Source organism: Canis lupus, chromosome 23, assembly GCF_011100685.1.
Source record: "Canis lupus familiaris isolate Mischka breed German Shepherd chromosome 23, alternate assembly UU_Cfam_GSD_1.0, whole genome shotgun sequence".
NCBI classification, from domain to species: Eukaryota; Metazoa; Chordata; class Mammalia; order Carnivora; family Canidae; genus Canis; species Canis lupus.
Genome location: NC_049244.1, coordinates 32,468,952 through 32,490,993, shown reverse-complemented (window position 1 = coordinate 32,490,993; position 22,042 = coordinate 32,468,952). Strand labels below are relative to the sequence as shown.

Sequence of the window (22,042 nt, the reverse complement as noted above, 5' to 3'; positions counted from 1 at the left end):
TGAGGTGCCCAGGAATATAGTTTATCTAAAACAAAGCTGGGATCAACTCTCAATGGGCTGATGTATCTAAAACTTGGGAAATCCAGGGATTATTCTCTTTAAATTCATTAAGTAGACTTGAAACCAAACCTCCCCAATTATGTGGCGTAAAGTGTTTTGTGAAGATCAGGGCCCACAATCCAGAGCAAGTGTAAGAGAATCCTGGAATCAGAATTCATTCCAAAGCCTTCTTCTTTGGCTCCAGGCAGTTAATTAGATGTTGTGTCATCACTGGGAGAATGCTGTATTCATTTGGCATGGCATGGGGATCATCATATTGTCACAGATCTAGGAACTGTTTCACCTAGACATAATATATGACCTCTCTTTCAGAGGACTTGCCATAAGCCATCTTTGCAGTGTGTGTGTGTCTGTGGGGGTGAGGGGGGTAACATTCTAGTAATTTTTAAAATTTGGAGTATAACATACACATAGAAAAAATCACAAAAATAATGTCTAGTTTGGTAAGGTTTCATTATCTGGACACATGCATGTAACCTGCACCCAGATCAAGAAGCAGAGCCTTACTAGCACCCCAGAAGATACGCTCTTCCTGTCAATATTCCCCCTTCCGAGGGTCAGTACTCTCTTGACCTTTTTTCCAGTTTTATTGAGATATAAGTAGCATATATAACATTATCTAAGTTTAAAGTATAAACATGACTTGATATATGTGTATATTGTGAAATGATCGCTACAATAAGTCCAGGTACCACCCATCACCTCACAGTTACAAGTTTCTTTTCCTTATAAAGAGAACTCATTAAAGATCTACTCTCAGCAACTTTCAAACATGCCATATAAGATTGCTAACTATAGTCTCCCTGCTGTACATTACATCCCAGGACTTAATTATCTTATAACTAGAGTTTGTACCTTTTTACTACCCTCACCAAATTCCTCCAACTACCCTATCCCCTGCTTCTGGCAACCAGAAATCTGATCTGTTTATACGAATTTGGTTTTGGTTTTAGTTTTTTTAGATTTTGCTTGTGAGATCATGTTGTATTTGTCTTTGTCTGACTTATTTCACTTAGCATAATCCGCTCTAGGACCATCCATGTTGTCACAAACGGCAGCACTTCCTTCTTTTAAATGACTGAATTGTATTCCTCTGTGTGTGTATATCATTTTTTCTTGATCCATTATACTCTCATGACTATTTATTTTTTAAAGATTTTATTTATTTGTTTGACAGAGAGAGAGAGAGAGAGAGAAGGAGAGAGAGAATGAGCACAAGCAGGGAGAGCTGCAGAGGGAGAGGGAGAAGCAGGCTCCCCACTGAGCAGGGAGCCAGACATGGGGCTCGATCCCAGGACCCTGGGATCATGACCTGAGCTGAAGGCAGTTGCCTAAGTGACTAAGCCACCCAGGCACCCCTACTCTCGTGACTTTTAACAGCATCTATGTGATTCACCTGCTTTGAAATTTATGTAAATAGAATCATAGAGCATGTAGTCATTTGTGCCTGGCTTCTTTCACTCAATATTATGATAGTGGGATTCATCTGCCTCAACACATGGTTGTAGTTCATTCATTCTCACTGATGTGCAGTTTTCCATTGAATGAATACACCACTATTACTTTCCTATCCTTCTGTTAATGGTCATTTGGGTACTTTCAAGTATTAGGCTCTCATGTACAGTATTGCTATGAATAATCTTGTACAAGATTTTTGATAAATTTATGAATGTGTTGGATGAAATTATTGTCTCGTGAAGTATGCATGTACATTCAGCTTTATTTGACACAAGACACTTCTTTCCCACAATCAACAGTCACTGTTGCCCTTGGGGGTCCAGGCTAGGCCTTTCTGGGAAAACAGTGGGGTCTCTGGCTTTTGTCGGGGAGAAAGAGCTTCTGATAGCAGAGTGTAATGAGCTCATGGCATCTCCTCACAGGTCCCTTTTAAGATTCCATGTTGCTGGGATGCCTGAGTGGCTCAGTGGTTGAGTGTCTGCCTTCAGCTCAGGGCATGGTCCCCGAGACCCAGGATCGAGTCCACTGGAGAAGCCCGCTTCTCCCTCTATGTCTCTGCCTCTCTCTGTGTGCCTCTCATGAATAAATAAATACAATCTTTAAAAAAAAAAAAAAAGATTCTATGTTGCTGAGTTTCCTAGGTTTTATGGATGTTCTCATCTAGCCAGTCTCTTGATTGCCTACATTTGGGACAGTCACCTGCCTATTATGTGCCAGGCACTACTAGGTACTTAACCTATTTTACACCATTAAACTTCATAGCAAGCCTTTGAGGAAGATTTGTTTCTTGCACAGTTGGAAAAACCTGAGATCAGGAAGGGGAGTAGCAGAGCCAGCACGGAGACACAGGTCAGTCGGCTTGTCTCTCTCTGTCATCCCACACTGCTTCCTAGCTTACTCTGTTACCTGGCTTTACTAAACTCGGACTCTACTAAAAATGAAAAGATGTATTTCATAACTCTCCTGCCAACCCACTGTTCTCTGTCACCAGACAGTGTGAGGAGAATGCTGGTGGAAAGTTAGAGTTTCTAAATGACTTGAAAAACCTGCAAAGTGGCAAAAGCAAAGGGATAAGAGGAAGCTATGTAAAACTGGGAATGTGGGTTCAGTTAGATTGAGAATGGGGCCCCTGCACTGTGTCCTGCCTCAGAGCATTGCCGGGGAACACAGGGTACGGCCTGTCCTAGCCATGTACCCATTTGCTAAGTAAATCCTTTGAGCGACTTTTATGTCAAGCACTGTGCCAGGCCCTCAGGATAGAGAGATGTATCGCATCTACCCTGGAGGAGCTCTCAGTGTACTGGAGAAAGCAGGCAGTTAAGTGAATCATTGCCAAAAATGCTAAGGTGCTCTAATAGAACTATGGGATAGGCTGGGGCACAGAAAAGTAGCCCCTTCTCTTGGGGAAAGGAGTGAGGATGTTGTTAGGAGGAATGGAAAGGGCTCAAGTGTAGACAGAGAACAGGCATGGAGGCAGGGGGAGCCAGTACGGGCTTTAGCAAGGAGGGACAATTTAGATACTCGGTTAGCTCAGGCCATGAAGGAAATGCCTTCCTGTAGTTTCCTGGAGAGGCTGTTTCCTATCAGCATTACTTCTAGAAGGTAATAGTAGCATAGCACTTGCATGGGGCTGGGTTGGTGTGAGGACGAGGTCCTGGCCTGTGGGAAGATGGGCATTTGGTTGTGATGGGACAGAGCTGCTGGTCACACAAACAAATCTCCAGAAACACACAGGACTGTTGTCCGTGGACCATTGCCAATACTCTTCAGGCTGGGGTATGGAGCCTTATGGGTTTCTCCTCCAAAACATAGTGCTCCCTGGAGCCCAGTCCTCCCTGCGCCATGTCTAAAGGGATGCATATTGTCAGGGAAGTGAGCTTTCACACTTCCAGAGAGGAAATTTGACAGTGTCCGTGAACTCAAATGGGGTCAGTCCTCCCAGGAAAGGCTGTTGCTGGTAAAGCATTGAGTTTCTTGAGTGAAACCCGCCCTCTTGCCAAGTATGTCAAGGGGGTTCATTCACCTGTTAAATCCACCCAGTGGAAATAGAGAATGTTATCTTTCCCTATTATGATCTCCTAGTAGGGCTGGAAATGAGAGAGCCCAAATCCCAGCCCTGCATCGAGGGGAAGAATTCCCCAGCTTCCTACAATGTTTGAGAAACCTGTTCTGCAAGTGACAGCGCACACAACCTGGGCCCTGGTGGAGAGAGGCTCAGAGGAATTCCTTGTGGGCAGGGCCAGGACGACTAACCCAGTGGTGCCTGGGTCTAGGGTCTGAGAGATGCCAACCTTTCCTCTAGGCAAGGGGCCAGCTTACTGCCAGGCACCCTACCTCCCCACCACCATGCCACCTGCTAAGTGAGAAGAAAAGTGCTCAGGAGAGGGAGGTTGTGAAGACTGGGGCCAGGTGGAGCAGTTAAGGTTTTCCTACATGGCCACCCATTTCTTCCCCTTCTACTAGCAACAGATTCTGACTCTTTCCAGGATTGGACATGTCCAGGCTGGACCAATCTCACATCCCATCCTAGGGAAGTATAGGGCAAAGGAAGAAGAAGGGTTGGGTTGCTGTATGTCTGAGAAGGTCTCATAGTTCTTGCTGCTGCTGAGATTCATAGAACAGCTCTGTCCCTGAGACCCAGGATCCAAGGCCAGCTTTTCATTCCTCAGTTCTGTGAGCTGCTTCAGGATCCTTCCAATTAATCACACACACACACACACACACACACACACACACACACACACACACTCCCTTTTTCCTCATGCTTGTTTTCTGTTGTTGCAGCAGAATCTTGGCTGATAGAGAAATTGGTTTCAGAAATTAGTCATATACAGCAGGCTCTTGGGGTATATGGAATTGGTCCTAAGCCCAAATGCAATGTGTAAGTATATAGAGAGGGAGCAGCTCCTCGGTTACCTGTTGTGCTTTACCTGAGATGCCTATAAGCCCAGTGATGGCACAGACCTGGGGACCAGTAGCCCCTGCCACAGAGCAAGGAAGGGAGTGAGACATGGGGACGGTGGGTTCTCAGAAGAGCATCTGATAGCCGAGACAATAGTGCTAACCTGAGCCCAAGCATCAAAAATCTCTCCTTAAAGTAAGTAATCTCTCCTTCCTTGTGGCTATTGGGCTGATACTCCCTTAAAAATTTCAAGGAGTGAGTCTTCTGGCTTCTGAGTGACAACACTAGTTAATTCACAACCTCGGAAACCAGGTGTGCTGGTAGGCGGGAACTGTGATCCTGGGATGGGTACATCTGTGAGCTGGAGGGCTTGGAGACCCCCTCTGTAGTACTCCCCCTGCACCTCTCTTGCCTGCAGAAGTGGCTGACACTGTCCTCGCCTCACTGCTGCTCTCTGAATAAGCAAGAGTTGGACTCAACATGGTCTGGAAAGGGGAAATGAATAAGTAGGATGCAAAAGAATAAGTTGTCTCTAGAAGTAATTGCAGGTCCATCATCTGGGATAACTTGGGGGCACGCATTTTGAAAGTGCTTAACTAATGAGAGTGAAACATAATCTTAAATGAAGCAGAATCTATTGTCGTAAGTAAGCCCGTCAGACACCGTACCTGCTGTGTGCCTGCTTGGACAGTCAGCTGGATTCCAACAATTGGATACTTTTATTAATAAAAATTTCTACTGAATACTGGTCCATGCTGGGTGAAACCAAAAGGTCAGAAAGCTCTGCAGCAATGTGAAGGGACTTCAAAGATCTACCCTCTTGCTATATCCCTTGACAAGGCCCAAAGACTTCTCTCCCTTGCCTGAGGAATAGATGGTAAGAGAAATGTCAGAACCTTTTTTTTTTTTAACATATTCTACTGATATTACTCTCTGGGCCAAGAATACTGTAGATGGGGCTCACTCAAAATGGGCCCTGGCACCCATGAGGATGGAAAAATCTTAGAGTGACATGGCTCAGGATACATCTAGAAGCAAAGTAGTTTTGGTTTTCATCATAGGTGGTTTTGTAAGCATGGGGGCTGGGACTCAGTGAATGGTCTTACATGCAGCTATTGTAACTAGCCATGGCCAGTCAGTCGGGTGACCTCAGAGATTGTGACCACCTCAGTGTCTGTAACTGTTAGGTCAGGCTAGGTTATGCTGCAATAACAAACAACTCCTGTGATTTCAGCAGCTTCAAATAACAAAATATCTGAGTCTCAATTACTCCATGTCATCTTCCACTGAGGGCTGGTTAGTCAAGGGAGGGGTCTGGGAAGGGCTGTGACCATTGCAGTTATGTAGAGGCCCAAGCTAATGAAGTTGTCACTGTGTCAAATGACATCAGTCACACCCAGAGGGAAAGGGTGACCTGGACGGTCTCATACCAGCAATTAAACAAATATTCAGCCTCAAAGGAGGGATGCATGATTTCTCACTGGGAAGAACTAGTCACAGAGTCCTACCCAACCAATAGGAAGCCAGGAAACAGTCTACTGTGTATTTAAAAAACATAACTGAACACATTTGGGAAAGAAGACTAATTCCTGGCTGCCACTTTATCCTGTTGAATATCACATGGTAACCTCTGACTCCATGGGGAAGTTCCCTGTGGCCTTTTAAATAACAACGAGAAAATTTAAAATTTGGCTTTCAGATAGTTCCAGCAGTATCTGTCAGTACCATCAACAAGCACATGCTGAGGAGTTACATATCTCCACTCAAGTGGCCTGAAACACCACTGGGCAGGGAAAGTCCTAGAAGGCCAGTTCTGCTTAATAGGAGAGATGAGCTGAGGTGAGTATCCACACATTCCCAAGAGCCCCAATCCCAAGCTGAGTGAGTATCCATGCATTACCAATCCCAATGGATTGTATGGGTGGTTGAAATCTTGGAAGGATCAGTATCAGAAGGTTGTGGACACAGGGAGGGGTAAATTCTCCAGATAGGTCCAGAGCCTGAAAATACCCATGCCCTTAGGAACACACACCAGAAGGCCCTGGATTACATCCTCCAGCCATAAACCAGAAGCAGGAAAGAGAGCAGGAATGGTTTGTTGAAGACTCCATTCCAGGCACCAGCTGGGACATGACACCCTGCAAGAAGTGGGCACTATCTTGCAATATGTGGTCCATATGCTATTTCCCTTAGATTTCCGATACACAGGCCCAGGAAGCAAAAGGATGGCACTGCTTACAACCCCCTAGTTTTGCTTCTCATCCTTATGATTCAAAGCTGTTATATTTTTAAATTTTTTTTTGCCTACTCTAAAATTCAACATTCTATGGGGTTTGACAAATGCACTGGGTCATTTATCCACTACCATGGTCATTTTACAGAATAGTTTCATCCCCTCAAACTTCCCTCCTGCTGCCCCTTTATTCTGCTTAATGTTTTATTGTCCAGAGGAAGGGCGCTTCCACTAGAGCTAAGAGCTGGGTGTGGGATGAGGATTCTCACAATGGCTCAGCCACAGTTCTCCTCTCTCAGGGGCTAGTGTGAAGGGCCTTGACAATGGAAAGCAATGTAAGAGTGGGCTATGTATCTAGGGTGGGAATGGAGGAAAGGCAAAAGAACTGACTATGTCTCCAGAGATGGCCAAGGGCAGGACAGGCCTGGGAACTCATAACTGAACTTTGAGAGGCTGGCAGTGCCTTGGGCCAGGATGCAAGTCTGCAGGCTACTGAGCTCGGACTCACTCTGCTCACATCTAGTCAAGACTGGGCAATGGGGAAAGGCTTGGCCTCCTTTCCAGACTGCTGAGTGCTGGGCCACCTTGGCTAGCCTATGGGATTTGTGGCCATCAGTGTCTCAAGGGCACTGCCTTCCCTGAGCTATACACAGAGCTAATGTTTTCAGGGCCCACAGACTGTCTCCCCACTCTGCTCAGAGGAGGCCCCATCACTATAGCACCCCCATAGGCTATTATGCCATTGAAGGGTTGGAGAACAACAAGTAGCAAAATGATACAGATGCAGTGAAATGCCGGGACACCTGCACCCCGATGTTTCTAGCAGCAATGTCCACAATAGCCAAAATGTGGAAGGAGCCTCGGTGTCCATTGAAAGATGAATGGATAAAGAAGGTGTGGTCTATGTATATAACGGAATATTCCTCAGCCATTACAAACGACAAATACCCACCATTTGCTTCAACGAGGATGGAACTGGAGGGTATTACGCTGAGTGAAATAAGTCAGTTGGAGAAGGACAAACATTATATGGTCTCATTCATTTGGGGAATATAAAAAATAGTGAAAGGGAATAAAGGGGAAAGGATAAAAAATGAGTGGGAAATATCAGAAAGGGAGACAGAACATGAGAGAGTCCTAACTCTGGGAAACGAACTAGGGGAGGTGGAAGGGGAGGAGGGCGGGGAGTGGAGGTGACTGGGTGACGGGCACTGAGGGGGGCACTTGACAGGATGAGCACTGGGTGTTATTCTATATGTTGGCAAATTGAACACCAATAAAAAATAAATTTATATAAAAAAGTAGCAAAATGAATGGGTTTTAGGCTGAACAATTAGCCTTGTCTGCCAGCCACAAGCCACCACAGAGCCTAGCCCAGATGATAATGAAGAGATTCATTCTCCTGGTATCTGAAGATGCAGAAATGACAGAGGAGAGAAGAGGGAGGCCTAGCTGGGGTGGGTGGAATTAAGGCTGCTGTGGGCAACTGTGTGTATGTGTGTGTGTGTGTGTGTGTGTGTGTGTTTAGGGCACTGAGGTGGTTGGGAGTAAGGAGGAGGGGCAACAGGAACTGAGATGAAGGTACAGGAACCACTATCTCACACTTACCTCTGGAAGGAGAAAAGAGGCGTCAAGTCCTCACAGATTTTTTTATTGGGTGACTAGAGAGTGGGATGTAAATTCCTGACTGATTAATGACTTGGTAATAGTGGCTTACAGATACCTTCCTTTCTCTCATCAGGGCATTCATATAGTCTACCAAGGTCTAGGAACTATCAAGAAAAAAATACTCTCTTCTTCTAGACACATCTCAACAAAATCTTTCAGGGATAAGGATAACTTCCATTCTTGTGTTTCTTCATTCCTTCACTCATTCATTAGTTCATCCCTCAGCCTGTAGGGCCAGGCCCATACTCTACTTAGATGACTGTGAGTAAGCCTTGCCTTCCAGAATCTCACAGTCTCCCTGGGTTGTAGTGGCAGGGCCCAACTCTGAGGAAGGGACTGGTGGAAGTAAGGCCCCATGTCCAGGCCAGGGCTCCCAATCCTTGGTAGGGAAGGGGGCTTTTCTGCTTCTTAGATGGCAAGGTTGGTATTAGCCCAGAGCCAAGCAGGGTGGAAGAGAGCAGCCTCAGTACCAGTGCTGTGGGTTCAGCCTTCAGTTTCCTGACCAGGGGATGGGGAGCCATTAGAGACCCTTGAGGAAGGGGCAGAAATTTCTAGATTGGTGTCTTAACCCCAATGGCCAAGTGCTGGGTTGTTTGCCATTGGTAGTGAATAAATTGTCCTCTGAACCTGCTAAGGACACTGACATGACATGACATGGCTTCTGACCTAAGGGTTTCCTTGGTAAGGCTCAGACTGCTGTCAGACCACACACACTCCTGAAACTGCTCTGGCCTCAGGGGGAAGAGCCTGGCGCAGTAGATGTGGAGGCCCAGGCATCTGTGGGAAGGTCATGACATTGCGATGTGTGCTGTCAGCCAGCTCCTGAGTGGCACCCGCTTAGGATGGGAGGCAGAAACGTCTGGTCCAGGTCAATTGAAGATTGATTTACTTGACATGCCCATGTTATATGTCTATTGGATTTCCACAGCTGGCTGATCGTCAGTTGATATCGCACCGGACACAAGAAGAGTGACAAGATGGGCTGTCTGCTTAGATGCTGGCTTCTAAGCCCTCTCCTGTGGCTGGACCATTTAACCCTCAAAGTAAGCTCAGCCCTCTCAGGGTCAGAGATCATGTCCCACTCTAGGCAGGTCCTCTGTAAGGCGCCCCAGATCTGTGACTTGGTGGCTTGGGATTCCATCAATCTTGTGGTCCCATCTCAAGTGTCCTGGATTACAGAACCATGGCATTCACTCCTTTTCTTAAATCAGCATCTCCCTTTATTTTCATTCGATCCAGTGGAGACCTGCCTCAGCTTCTGTGGTGAAATCCCATCTCTGGGTTTCAGCTCCTCCTGACCTGTGGCAGGTCCTGGGTGACCTCAAGTCTTCCAGAGATTTGTTTTAACCCCAAGTCTGTGTCTGGGATCCTGACCTCTCTTAGATTTATGTCTTATTCTCAGCCTTTGTTCTCTTCTGTCCCCCACCTGTAGGTTCTATCTCATCACTGAACCTATCTGCTGTTACACCTGGATGCTATACACACCTAACAGGGTACCTTATTTTTCATGACTCGAACACCTGTCCCCATCCTCAGGTTAAGTGTCTTCCCAGACTACATCGTGGAATGCTGTGCTCACTGGTCATGTCCTTATGTCCCTACCCTCATGCTCTAAAATCCCAACTTCTAGCTGGAGAGTTCAGTACTACTCCCTGACTTCTTCCCACTGTCCTGTGTTCTGGGAGATACTGGCAAGACCTCCTCCCACCCTCTGCAGCCTGCACTGACTCCATGATCTACTGGGCTTGGGTGGTGCCCTGTCTGTGGGTTGGTCCTGAAGGGTGAGGCCATCCATCTGAACAGTCCCATAGATGCCAGCTTTATATCAGTCAGCTGGGGAGGTAACACCACTTGCTTCTCTGGAGGTATCAGAGAACCCATATTTTATGCTAAGTGGGCTATACACATGCTCCTGGGTTGTAAGGGGTGCTTTGATGGTCTCCACCAAGAGGGTGAAGACTAGTGAGTAAGAAAGGCTAGAACAGAAAGTCTCAAAATTGTTTTGTAACCGATTACCAAATGCCATGTTATAAACCTTAATAGAGAACCTACTACATTAAAAACAAATAAGACCACACTGACTGCAGGGAGGGTGTGGTGGAAACCTGAGTAGCAGGTTAAGTTTTATTCCAACCTTATGGTATGGTTTTAGCTAGAAGAGGTAGGGTTCAGGGTTTCCACTTCAGCTGAAATGTGAAAAAGGAAGTCAGACCATCTGAAACCACCAGGCAGAGGCGGTTTTGGCCATTACTGAGCTCCCAAGCGGAAGCATAGCCTTGGGGGTGACCGGGAAGCCTGGGAAGACTGGTTCTACGACCCCTCTGGCTTGGAGGCCGATGGTGGTGGAGTGATTAGACACATGGGCTTTGAATGCACATGGACCTGGGTCACAGACTCGCCTCCATCACTTACAAGGTTTATGATCTAGGACAGTTTACCTAATCTCTCTACTTCTTAGTTTTTTCACTTAAAAAGTAAAAACCCTAATACTCACAAGCACAGAATTATTATAGCACTTAATTGAGATAAGGTAGACAAAACAGCACAGGTGCCCGGAACATAGTCAATTCTCAATAAGTGGTATCTGTTCAATTAATCTATTTCCAAACTTGGGTAACTGGGGTTTCTTTGTATTCAGGAAGGAGGCTATCTCTCCTTTCATCTTCTGTTTGGTCAATCTTCTGTTCCCTGATGCTTGGACCTGCACCTTCTCTAGGCTCTGAGGACTGGTCCAATCCCTGGGCCCTTCCCTGACCCCGCTGGGCCCCAGCTCTGGAAGATGCCACAGACCAAACCGTACACAGAGCTTTGCGAACTTCCCACGCGGGGCAACAAAAACATAATGTGAATGTGTGTGGGGGGAACCATAAAGCGAAGTCCTCGGCAAACAGTGGGAAGGTCAGGCTGCCACCCAGCGCCCTCCCCGTGTCAATGAAGAGTGCGATTCTCCAACTATAGGTTTCTTCTTTTTATGCATCCGAGCTGGCCTTCTGTGATCTACCCTACTCCATCCTTCCTAATCAGATGTGCGTGTGAACTATCACTTTCACACCCTCTCTTCTTTTATCCAGAGAAGACCGTTTAATTGTCTAATAAGTGTTTTTGTAAGCATTTAATTGTCTAATAAGTGTATTTGTAAGAGCCTTTGTAAGTGTATTTGTAAGAGAGAGAACCGTGCAAGGCCAGGGAGGGCCGGAGGAGGGACAGAACCTAACAATAAGTGAGGACATGCAGGGGGTGCTGGCGAGCTCCTGCACCCCATCTGCTTGTGTCCGCACCAGGTGTCAAGCTAGAGTTCCGCCTGGTGGAAACCCAACATGCAAGCTCAGCTCCAAACTCCTTCAGGCTGAATTAATTATTAGCTGGAGATCATTCTTTTCTTTGCTCTTTTCTCCTCACATCTTTCTCTTTCCCCTTGTGGAAAGAAGCCAATAGAAGGCTTTATGTTAAGTCCCATTATTATTCGTGCTTCACATTCATTCATTAAACAAAGGTTCATGAGAAGCCTACACCATCCCAAGGCTATTGGTGATGTCAAGGTGAGTCGTTCTGAGGTTCCGAGTGGAGGGCTAGGTATATTTTGATCCTATTGAGCACGGGGAAGTACCTTCAGTTGATTTGCTTTGGCCTTGAGAGAAACGACAACCATTTTTCAGATGGAAAAGAGGGCCCACCTAATGATTTGGTCTCCTGTCACTAGGGCTGGGTACTTACCATGTGCCAGATCCTGTGCCGGAGTTTCCCACAGTGCTATTCTCCTATCTCCTTCTTGGCTTTTCTTTGCCTTTCCCTTTGATTCAGAGATTGAGTCACTCAACAAGATTTTATTGAGAACCAGCTCCATATGGGGCACAGAACCATGCCTTGGGCATATAAGACAAACGAAGGATCTCAGCAGCAGAAGATAAGCATATGAAAGACCAGCCATCTGACCCAACCGTGGGACAAGACAAAATAGTGTGTGTGTGCTTCCTGCTATCCCGATTTCTCTGCCACTCACTGCAGTGTCTGTGAACCACCAATAGTGTGGCCTTCTGCTTTCCTGATACTGTCCTCTTGCTTTAGTGCCTTAGACAGCACAGAGAAGGACAGGACTCTTGAGTTTTAATTCTGCAAATAGCTCTCTAACCTCGTACCCAGTTTGTCTCGTTGCAAAAGTGACCAACAGGAGAGGGAAAGGTTCTGCTTGGTAGGTTTTATGCTGGGTTCAGAAGGAGACAGACTATTCTGGAACTGGAGAGAGAGCTGTCTCTCAGAACCAAGATGGTCCTGCTGTGGGATATTACTGAGAAGGTCTCTCCTGTGACAAACACCTCTGCCCAGGCCAGACTCTATGAGGCTAGAAGAGCTCCTCCCCCTCTGGCTTCATGGGTACTGTTCCATTCAGACAGTATGCTTTCCTTGAAGGTCCCCAACTCACCCCCTGAATGCTTCCCCTCTTTCCCTGGCTCTGCAAAAGCTGCCTAAGGACCCTAATGATACTCAGCTTCCAAGCAGACTTGGGACAGGAAGCTGGTGCTCTTCCTTTCCTACAGAGGCACAGCTGCTCCCATCCGGTGGGTGCAGAGCCAGACTTGCCACTTACGGACGGAAGTGAGGTGCCACTGACTTCTGCCAGCAGGAGGATGAGATGTCTACATCCCATCGAAGGACATGCCCAGATCCTTCCTGGCCACGTGGTGAGCAAAAATCTGCCATTGAAGTCTGCTGCCTTGGCAGTCTGCAGGCTGCAAGTTCATGAGGACCAGGAGCCAGGAAATGAATTAGAAAGCAGCAGGGCCACAGGCGGTCTTGAGGAGTCTGGCCTGGGAAGAACTCAGGGGCAGAATGATCCAGCCACAGGACAAGGTATCACCACACTCACTTGGACAACAGAAGGCCCGGCTCGAGGGCAGAGGGGCCTGCAGGACACCGTGGGAATTCCAGGGCTCCTCCTTGGCCACATCCAGAAGGCTTGTTTTTTCTTGGAAGGTGCCCATCAAGCTGCCACTGCCGTGGGGACACCCATCCCTGCATCCCCCTTCGCTTTGCTGAAGGGTGTCAGCTTTGTTGCTGTGGTAACGGGCAGAGCCAATGATGTTAGTTCACAGGCCCCTAAGCTGTGGAGGTAAACGGGACCTGTGAGAAAGTCCTTCCTTATAACAACGGAAACCTCTCCTCCTGGCACTTCTTACTGTTAGCTGGGATTCTGCAGCTCCAGAAATCAGGCTTCTCTTTGTGTGACAGTCTTCCAAGTCTTCGAAGGCATTCAAGAGTCACAATATCCATATTATCTGGGCAAATCGCCTTTGTTTCTGCAGTGACTGTTTCTAAACTCCTCTTTACCCTCCTGTTCTCACTAGCTGTTTCTAACAGCCAGGCACAGAGGCTTGGGAATTAAACTGCCTGGGCTCCTGCTGGGTGATCACGGGCAAGTTACTCACCCTCTCTGGGCCTTTTGAACCACTTAAAAATTTTATTTATTTATTTATGAGAGAGAGACAGGGAGAGAGAGTGAGAGCATGAGCAGGGAGGGTAGGGGCAGAGGGAGAGGCAGAAACAGACTCCCTGCTGGACAGGGAGCCCGATGTGGAGCTTGATCCCAGGACCTCCACATCATGACCTGAGCTGAAAGCAGAAGCTTAACTGACTGCGCCACCCAGGCACCCCTTGAGCCACTTTTAAAATGGGAATAACAGTGTTATCTACCTTTGAGGTTATTGTGATGATTCAAGGAGGTAATCACTGATATGCTTAGAATAGAGTCTAAGGTGTTGTCAGCACTCTCTTTCAATGTTGGTTATTAGCATTAGCAAGCACTTGCTCAGGTTTCTTTGCTGCCCAAATGCGGCTCACCGACCAACAACATTAGCATCCCCTGAGAGCTTGCTAGAAATGCAGATTCTCAGGTCCCATCATAGAGCTAGAAACTGCATTTTCACAGGCTTCCGACACGATTTATACACACATAAAAGTTTGAGAAGTCTCTGGTGTCTTCATAGCAACACAGGCACATGTTTATATGTAACCTCTATAACAAATGATGGGATGATTAATTAATTATGATATATTAAGGCTATGAGATATTATGCATATGCATAGAAACCACTAGAAACCAGAGGAAGTGCTAATGCTAATAACTAACATTGAAAGAGAGTACTGACTATACCCTAGGCTCTATTTAAGCATATTAGTGATTACCTCCTTGAATCATCTCAATAGCCCCACAGGGTGGATAACACGGTCACTCCCATTTTTTTAAAGTGGTAAAAAAGGCCCAGAGAGGGTGAGTAACTTGCCTGTGATCACACAGCTGGAGCCCAGGTAGTTTAATTCCAGAGCCTCTATGCCTGGCTCCTGCTAAAGTCAAATAATAAAGCTACAGTTACAGAACTGTGTATAAGCCATGACTGCAGCTATGAGGATATGTGGTGAATATTTTCTAATGCTGCCGCATTGTGTTATTATAATAAAAATAATGGGAAGTAGCTCGTCTCAAACTGAGAACAGCTTTGACCAGCCCCAGTAGTATTTCTATTGCCTCTCTTAGATTTTCCAATTTAAATGATGTTTACAATGCAAAAATAATACAGAGTCATGGTAAAAAAAAAAATTTCATCCACACAAACAGATGCAAAATGAAAAGTAAAGAACTCCCTCCCCAATAGCCCTCCTCCACTTGGAGATAAGCACTGTTAGCGGTCTCTTGCATATCTTTCAAAAAGTGTGCTCTGCATTTAAAATCATGAACACACATGCACACACACACACAGAGGTACAGATATAACGCACAGATAATCCTACCTTAGCTCGGATACATCTTTTAAGGCAGTTTTGTGATTGGCTCCTGTTGTATTTATGACAAATTGGAGCACCCAGATCTTTCGCACAGGAAGTGTTATTAAGTTTTCATCTCTCCATCTTGTACACTTTCTTTTTTTTTTTTTTTTTTCTCACCTAAATGTAGGATATTTTATGTCTTCTTACTGAGTTTTGTGTAGCTGGTTCTGGCATTCCAGGGAGTTAAATCTTTTTCGCTCCTGACTCCAAAGCATGGAAGCTCTCTCCTCCCGAGTCTAGTAAGTGCACCCATTTCCAGGCCTAAGTGAACAACGGCAGGGCTAGGGGAGTGAGGTAGAGGTGGTTTATGAAGGTCACTGTGAATACACAGTGAAATAAAAAATGTGCCAAAATGTGAGCAGCAGCTGTGTCCAAGTGGTGGTGGTTGTATTTGTAAAAATAAATGGGCATGGTTTCATAGTGTCATTAATAAAAAAAAAAGAAAAGCCAGAGTATTATAGATTGGATATTGTTTTTGCCTCTTCATTGTCTTCCTGGAAGAGATAATGCACCCATTCCCTTTGCTGGGGGACTTCATACTGGTCCCCAGGAGGGCAGGCAGTGTATACAGGCCTGACACATTGACACTGGACTTGACCATGTGACTTGCTATGATGATATGATGTTAACTGATGTGGCTTGGTCTGGTCACTTGTACTTCAGCAGCCCACCACCCAACGTGAGGAGAGCATGTTGGTCTGAGAACTGAAAGCCCTTGGAGCCGATGTGAACCAGATCCATAGCCCGAGGCAGTGATCCCCATCCACCGCCCCCCGCCCCCAGTAACCCACAGAATCCTGAGTGAGAAAAATAAATGTAATTTCAGAAGTTTTGTTTTATTTTGTTTTGACAGAGCAATTACAGTAATAACTGCCTGGAAGGGAGAGTCGACCCCTCCTATGCTGACTGCTGTGTTCTCGCAGTGCAGTAGTCCCCCTTACGCATGTCATGCTTGCCTTGGTTTCAATGACCTGCCGTCAATTGCTGTCAGAAAGCAGAGGATTCTCCTTCTGATGTATTGTTGGAAGGTCAGTGGTAGCCTAATGCTCCGTCACAGGGCCTGTGTCATTCCCCTCACTCCATCTCATCCTGTAGACATTTTATCATCTCTCATCATCACAAGCAGGGTGAGCGCTGGACAGTAAGACATTCTGAGAGGGAGACACTACATTCCCATAACTTTTATTACAATATAGAGCTGCATCTGTTCTGTTTTATTATCAGTTCTTGGAGCTAATCTTTTACAGTGCCCAATTTATAAATTAAACTTAATCATAGGTATGTACATAGAGGAAAAGCAACATAGTATATGTAGGATTCGGTACTATTTGTGAGTCTTGGAACACATCTCCTGTGGAAAAGGGGGAGAGATATATATTCTCCTCTGGCTACTGCACTACCCTCTCCTGGCTTTGTGCTTCTCCCACCAGCCACTCCAGCTGTGCTCAGCCATTCCTACCCTTAAGTCACCTGCCACCTACCATCACCTACATTAACAGGTAATGAAGTGGAAGCCATGTTTCCTGGCTGACTCTAATTCACTTTTTTTTTTTTCTGAAAAAGCTTATTTTACTTATTTTACTCAGGACTTTTTGTCTTGTAGAATAGGAAGTGCTCTAGCCTAGAACTTAACTGTGAGCTGTTATGAGCTCAATTATATCTTTTCAAAAATCATCTGTTGAAGTCCTAACCCTCAGTGCCTCAGAATATGACCTTACTCAGAAAGACGGTCATGGCAGAGGTAATTAGTTAAGATGAGGTCATAGTAGAGTAGAGTAGGCCCCGATCCAATGACTGGTGTCCTTAGAGATAGGAATATTTAGACACAGCCAGACTTGCACACAGGGTGAATGCCACAAGGACGTGAAGGCAGAGATTGAGGTGATGTTTCTAGAAGCTAAGGAATGCCAACCACAGCCAGCCAAACAAAAATCCAGGAGAGAAACACGGAACAGATTTTTCCTTCCAGCCTCAGAAAGAAGCAACCTGCTGACCTGAGTCTTAATCTCAGACTTCCAGCCTCCAGAAGTTGGAGACAATACATTTCTATTGTTTAAGCTACCCAGTTTGAGGTCCAGCAAACTAATACCTAAACCCACCTCAGGTTCTGTACCCAATTACAATGTGTGGGTATTTCCCCTCACACCAAGCAATTCCCTGACACCAACCGGGTGTCCTATAATTCAACTCAACTCTGACACTATCTCCAGGTAGATAGTATCAGATTCCATGGGTAAGAGCTCAGTTCTACGAGACCGTCCCTACCCCACCTCCCCTTACTTCAGACTTTAATTGTAAATCCAGGTTGTTACCAGTGCTTCTGAACAACAGAGATTCCAAAGATCCCCTCCTTGGGTTTGATTAATTTGCTAGAGAAGCTCACAGAACTCAGAGAAACATTTCACTTACTACATTGCCAGTTTATGATAAAAGGACCTGTCTCCGAAACAGCCAGATGGAAGGGCAAGGTGTGAGGAAACAGCCAGGAGCTTCCATGCAACCACACTCCCCCAGATCCTCATGCACTCACCAACCCGGAAGCTCTCCAAACCCCACCCTTTTAGGTCTCTATGGAGGCTTCCTAGGTGTGATTGGTTCAAACATTTTATTAGTGACTGAGTCAACCTCCAGGCCCTCTCTGCTTTCCACCACTCAGGGGGATGGGACTAAAAGTTCTCACTCTTTAATCAGAAGCTGGTTCTCCCCATCCTTAGTTGGTTTCAAAAGTCACATAATTAGCATAACAAAAGACACCTTTATCGGCCTCATCACAGTAGAGTCCAAGAGTTTTAGGAGCTCTGAGCCAGGAATAGGGATGAAGACCAAATATATATATATATATATATATATATATATAATTTATGATAGTCACAGAGAGAGAGAGAGAGAGGCAGAGACACAGGCAGATGGAGAAGCAGGCTCCATGCACCGGGAGCCCGATGTGGGATTCGATCCTGGGTCTCCAGGATCGCGCCCTGGGCCAAAGACAGGTGCCAAACCGCTGCGCCACCCAGGGATCCCCAAATATATATTTTTACTATAAATCACAATATCACAGCATAGCCGAGTCTCCGTTTTTCTCAGTGGCTCTGGAAATAGCAGCTCTGTCACTACCACTCTGACCCCAGCAGCTGGGTCCAGTTGACCTTGAAGGTGGGTGAGCAGGTGAGATTTTTCTCTCTCCTTTCCTTTTCCTCCTGCACAATCAGTCCTTTCCCCATACAGGATGCTCTGCCAAAGTCACCCTCACCCCCACCCGACTCCTGCCCTGCAGGAACTCAATTCTGGATCTTGGGGTCTATTCCCTGAAAACCTCTTCATCATACTTCTTAGGTCTGTCTTTCTGAAAATAAATCCTAAGTACCTCTCTGGAGGTCCCATGTGGATGTATTGATAACCCTGTCAGTAAAGGTGGAGCTCAGTGCCGTGTCTCTCTTCCATGTTGTCATAAGCCCAGACCCTACCCATGGGAAGTGCCTGCCTTCCAGCCCAGTGCTCTATCTTACCATGTGGAATCCTGAAGGACCAGCCAAATACAAACTCCCTGGTAGCACAAAAATACAAGTATCTGTGGGAGACCCTTAACCTACCAAGCTAGTGACTTTATCAAATGTGAAATAGATGAAGTTCGAATTAGAATATCAGAAGGTTAGAGCTGAAAAGAACCTAGAGATGGTCAAGCTCAAGCCTCTGTTTTATTGATAAAGAACCTGAGGCCCCAGAGATGAGACTGGAATGGAACCCTGAGTCAGGCTTCCTGCTAAGTGCAGTCTGTGTGAATATTCAATCAGTCCCTCTGCCCCTTCCCTCACTTGTGCTCTCATTCTCTCTTTCTCTCTCTCCTTCTCTAAAATAAATAACTCTTTAAAAAAACAAAGTGATAACCCTAATTGACCTCCTTCACCCCAAAGACACAATCTCCCTCCCTGGGCCAGACCCATATAACCTCTCTTGCCTTTTGCATTTCTAATGGTTATCACTGTATCACTAAATAACATGCCTATCTTCTTTTAATTGTTCAAATTTAAAATACTGTGAATCAGTTTCTAAAATTGTTACCTTGATTAATAACATAACAAAACCTCTATTTTTAAATCCTTAACTTTATATGTTATCTACAGCTCGTAATGTACAGAGAAGAAACTAACTATGGAGAAGAAACATGTCAAATGGTCAAAGTTCGTAATAGTTGTTTTCATTCTTAAATATTATTTAGTTCTTTTGTCACTTATCCATAAGCTAATTCCAAAAATAAATAAATATTATTTAATATATTATGAATATGGAAATAGTGTTCATTGCCAATCAGTACTGTGCTTTCCCCCTTAAAGATATATATTCTCCCTCATTATTAAGGAAGATGGCTCAGTAAGTAAAAGCCAAAGGCTTAAAAAAAAAAAAAAAAAAGCCAAATGCTTTATCTTTACTTACATCCCTTTCAGTTCAAACCATGCCTCATCCTAATTTGCTTTTAAAGACAGGACCATGTTTCCTTGGGCAGTCTTTCATTTTTCCTAGTATCCTAATAGATTCTTTTCACATCTGGTGATCTTTAAAGTATCCTCTTAGGGGATTGCTGAGTGGCTCAGCAGTTTAGTGCCTGCCTTCTGCCCAGGACGTGATCCTGGAGACCCGGGATCGAGTCCCACGTCGGACTCCCTGCATGGAGCCTGCTTCTCCCTCTGCCTGTGTCTCTGCCTCTCTCTCTCTCTCTCTCTCTCTCTGTGTGTGTCTCTCATGAATAAATAAAATCTTTAGAAAAAATAAATAAAGTATCTTCCTAATCGTGCTGTTGACTGAATGAAATCCCCTTTTTCTCTTTGCAACATTCTTCGTGGAAGTCCTCATGCTCCTGTTTTTGCATGGCTGGTTAGGTTTGGGGATGGCCAAACAGCAGTTATTTCATCTGGGGAGTCCATGTGTCTCTCTTTCCTGAATTTCCTTTTGGGTATCTGGAATACATCCTTGAGCATTTTTGTTTCGGAAAATATATGTGAATGGAATTTAAACTTTATGAATTCTTGAATGCCTGAAATGTCTTTATTTAACTCTCACAGTTGGCTGATCATTTAGATTGGCAGGGAATTCTGGATTCAAACCATTTCAGAATTTTCAAGGCATTTCCCCTTTGTCTTCCAGAATCCACTGCTGCATATGAGAAGTCTGGATCAGATTGATTTTTCTTCTTTTGAGATAATCTCTTTTTTGCTTTTGAGGAAGTTTTAGGATTTTCTATTACTGTTTAGAATTCAGAAATGTCACTAAGATTTCTCTCAATGTGAACTTTTTGTATTAACTCTATTGGGATTTGGTTGGGATCATTCAAAATTAGAAAATCCCTTCTTTCTTTAGCACCATTTTATTCTAATATTTCCTTGATAATTTGCTATTATCTCCTTACCCCCCACCAGTTTTCCCTTTTAAACCTCCTCTATATAAATGTTAGACTGTCTTACAGTGACTTAACTTTCAATTAAATGTTTCATTTTACTCTATGTTTTGAGACATTACCATAAGTTTATTTACCAGAGGACCAACTTTGTCTTTAGCTGTGTGCTTATTATTCAGAATGCAATTTAATTTTCTATTTTTGCAATCATATTTGATTACTGAGAACACTTTTTGTTTTCTGATTGCACCTTTTAAAAGATCTAGTTTTTCTTCTAGAGGTATAATTTCTCTTAAACTGTTGTTATGTATACTAATAAGACTTATTTTTAAGCATACAATATTCTGAATTTTGTTCTTTTCACCTGACATCTTATCTTGGCATTTGTTGGATGTCAGTACCCGCAGGATTAATTAAATTATTTTAAATGGTTACATTGTATTTCATTTTCTTCTTTGCCTAAGTATAACTCTTTAACAAGTCCCCTAATGGTGATCTGGCTTAAAAAAAAAAAGAGTTGATATCACACAAACAATTTTACATGTATTCTCCTTGTATGAATATCTTTGTGCATATAGGTTATTACTACAGTAGAGTAAACTTCTAATTGCAAAAAGTGCTAATGTTTAGCATGTATAGTATGGTGAATATAGTTAATAATACTATATTACATATTCGAAAGTAGTTAGGAGAGCAGATCTCAAAAGTCCTTATCACAAGAAAAAAATGATAACAATGTATGGTGATGGATGTTAACTGGACTTATTGTGGTGACCATTTGGGAATACATACAATTAGCAAATTGTTACAATGTACACCTGACACTAATATAATGTTTTATCAATTATATCTCATTTGAAAAAAATAGCACCTTGACTATTAAGGAAAAAAAGAATAAACACCTAAACAGTAAATCAAGCAATTGCCAAATCTTTCTATTAACAATTCCCATAAATAATAAAAAGAGTTCTGTGCGCTCTCCCCTCCCCAGCAAAGTACACTAACAGGCTTGACCTGCCTTATCAGTGAAAAATGGTATCTCAGTGTCATTTAATTTACATTTTCCTATTATGAGTTGATCCTTAAATTATTATACATTCAAAAATCTTTTGTGATTCCATTTCTGTTAACTATTTTGTTATACCCAGGCCACCTTTCTATTAAGTTATTTATATTTTAAAAGTTTTATAAGAATTCTTTATGTGTTAAAGAAATTAGTCTTTTGCTATCATGTGAGTTCAAAACATTTCTTTAGAAACTACTAATGGAGTTTTTGCCATCCTAAATTTCCAATAAACTTTTCGAATTTGGAATGGGATGGTTTGGATTTTTTAAAAAATTGTGAAGACAGAGTTTCTATCCACTCTACCCTAAATTTCCGATAAACTTTTCAAATTTGGGATAGTCTTGGATTTAAAAAAAAAATTGTGAAGACAGAGTTTCTATCCACCCTATTATTAGCATCTTAGATTAATATGGCTCAATTGTAATAATTAATAAATCAATATTAACA

General features: G+C 44.2%; 1 long non-coding RNA gene across 1 annotated transcript in view; it reads left to right on the top strand.

Moving 5' to 3' along the window:
- The window catches only part of LOC119865396, a 40,407-nt gene extending 26,610 nt beyond the window's left edge, over nucleotides 1-13,797 (top strand). Inside the window, exons 2-4 of the long non-coding RNA XR_005377054.1 lie at nucleotides 6,120-6,259; nucleotides 9,250-9,364; nucleotides 12,123-13,797. This is a non-coding gene — a long non-coding RNA (uncharacterized LOC119865396). The remainder of the gene's footprint in view (nucleotides 1-6,119; nucleotides 6,260-9,249; nucleotides 9,365-12,122) is intronic.
- Nucleotides 13,798-22,042: the final 8,245 nt, after the last annotated feature.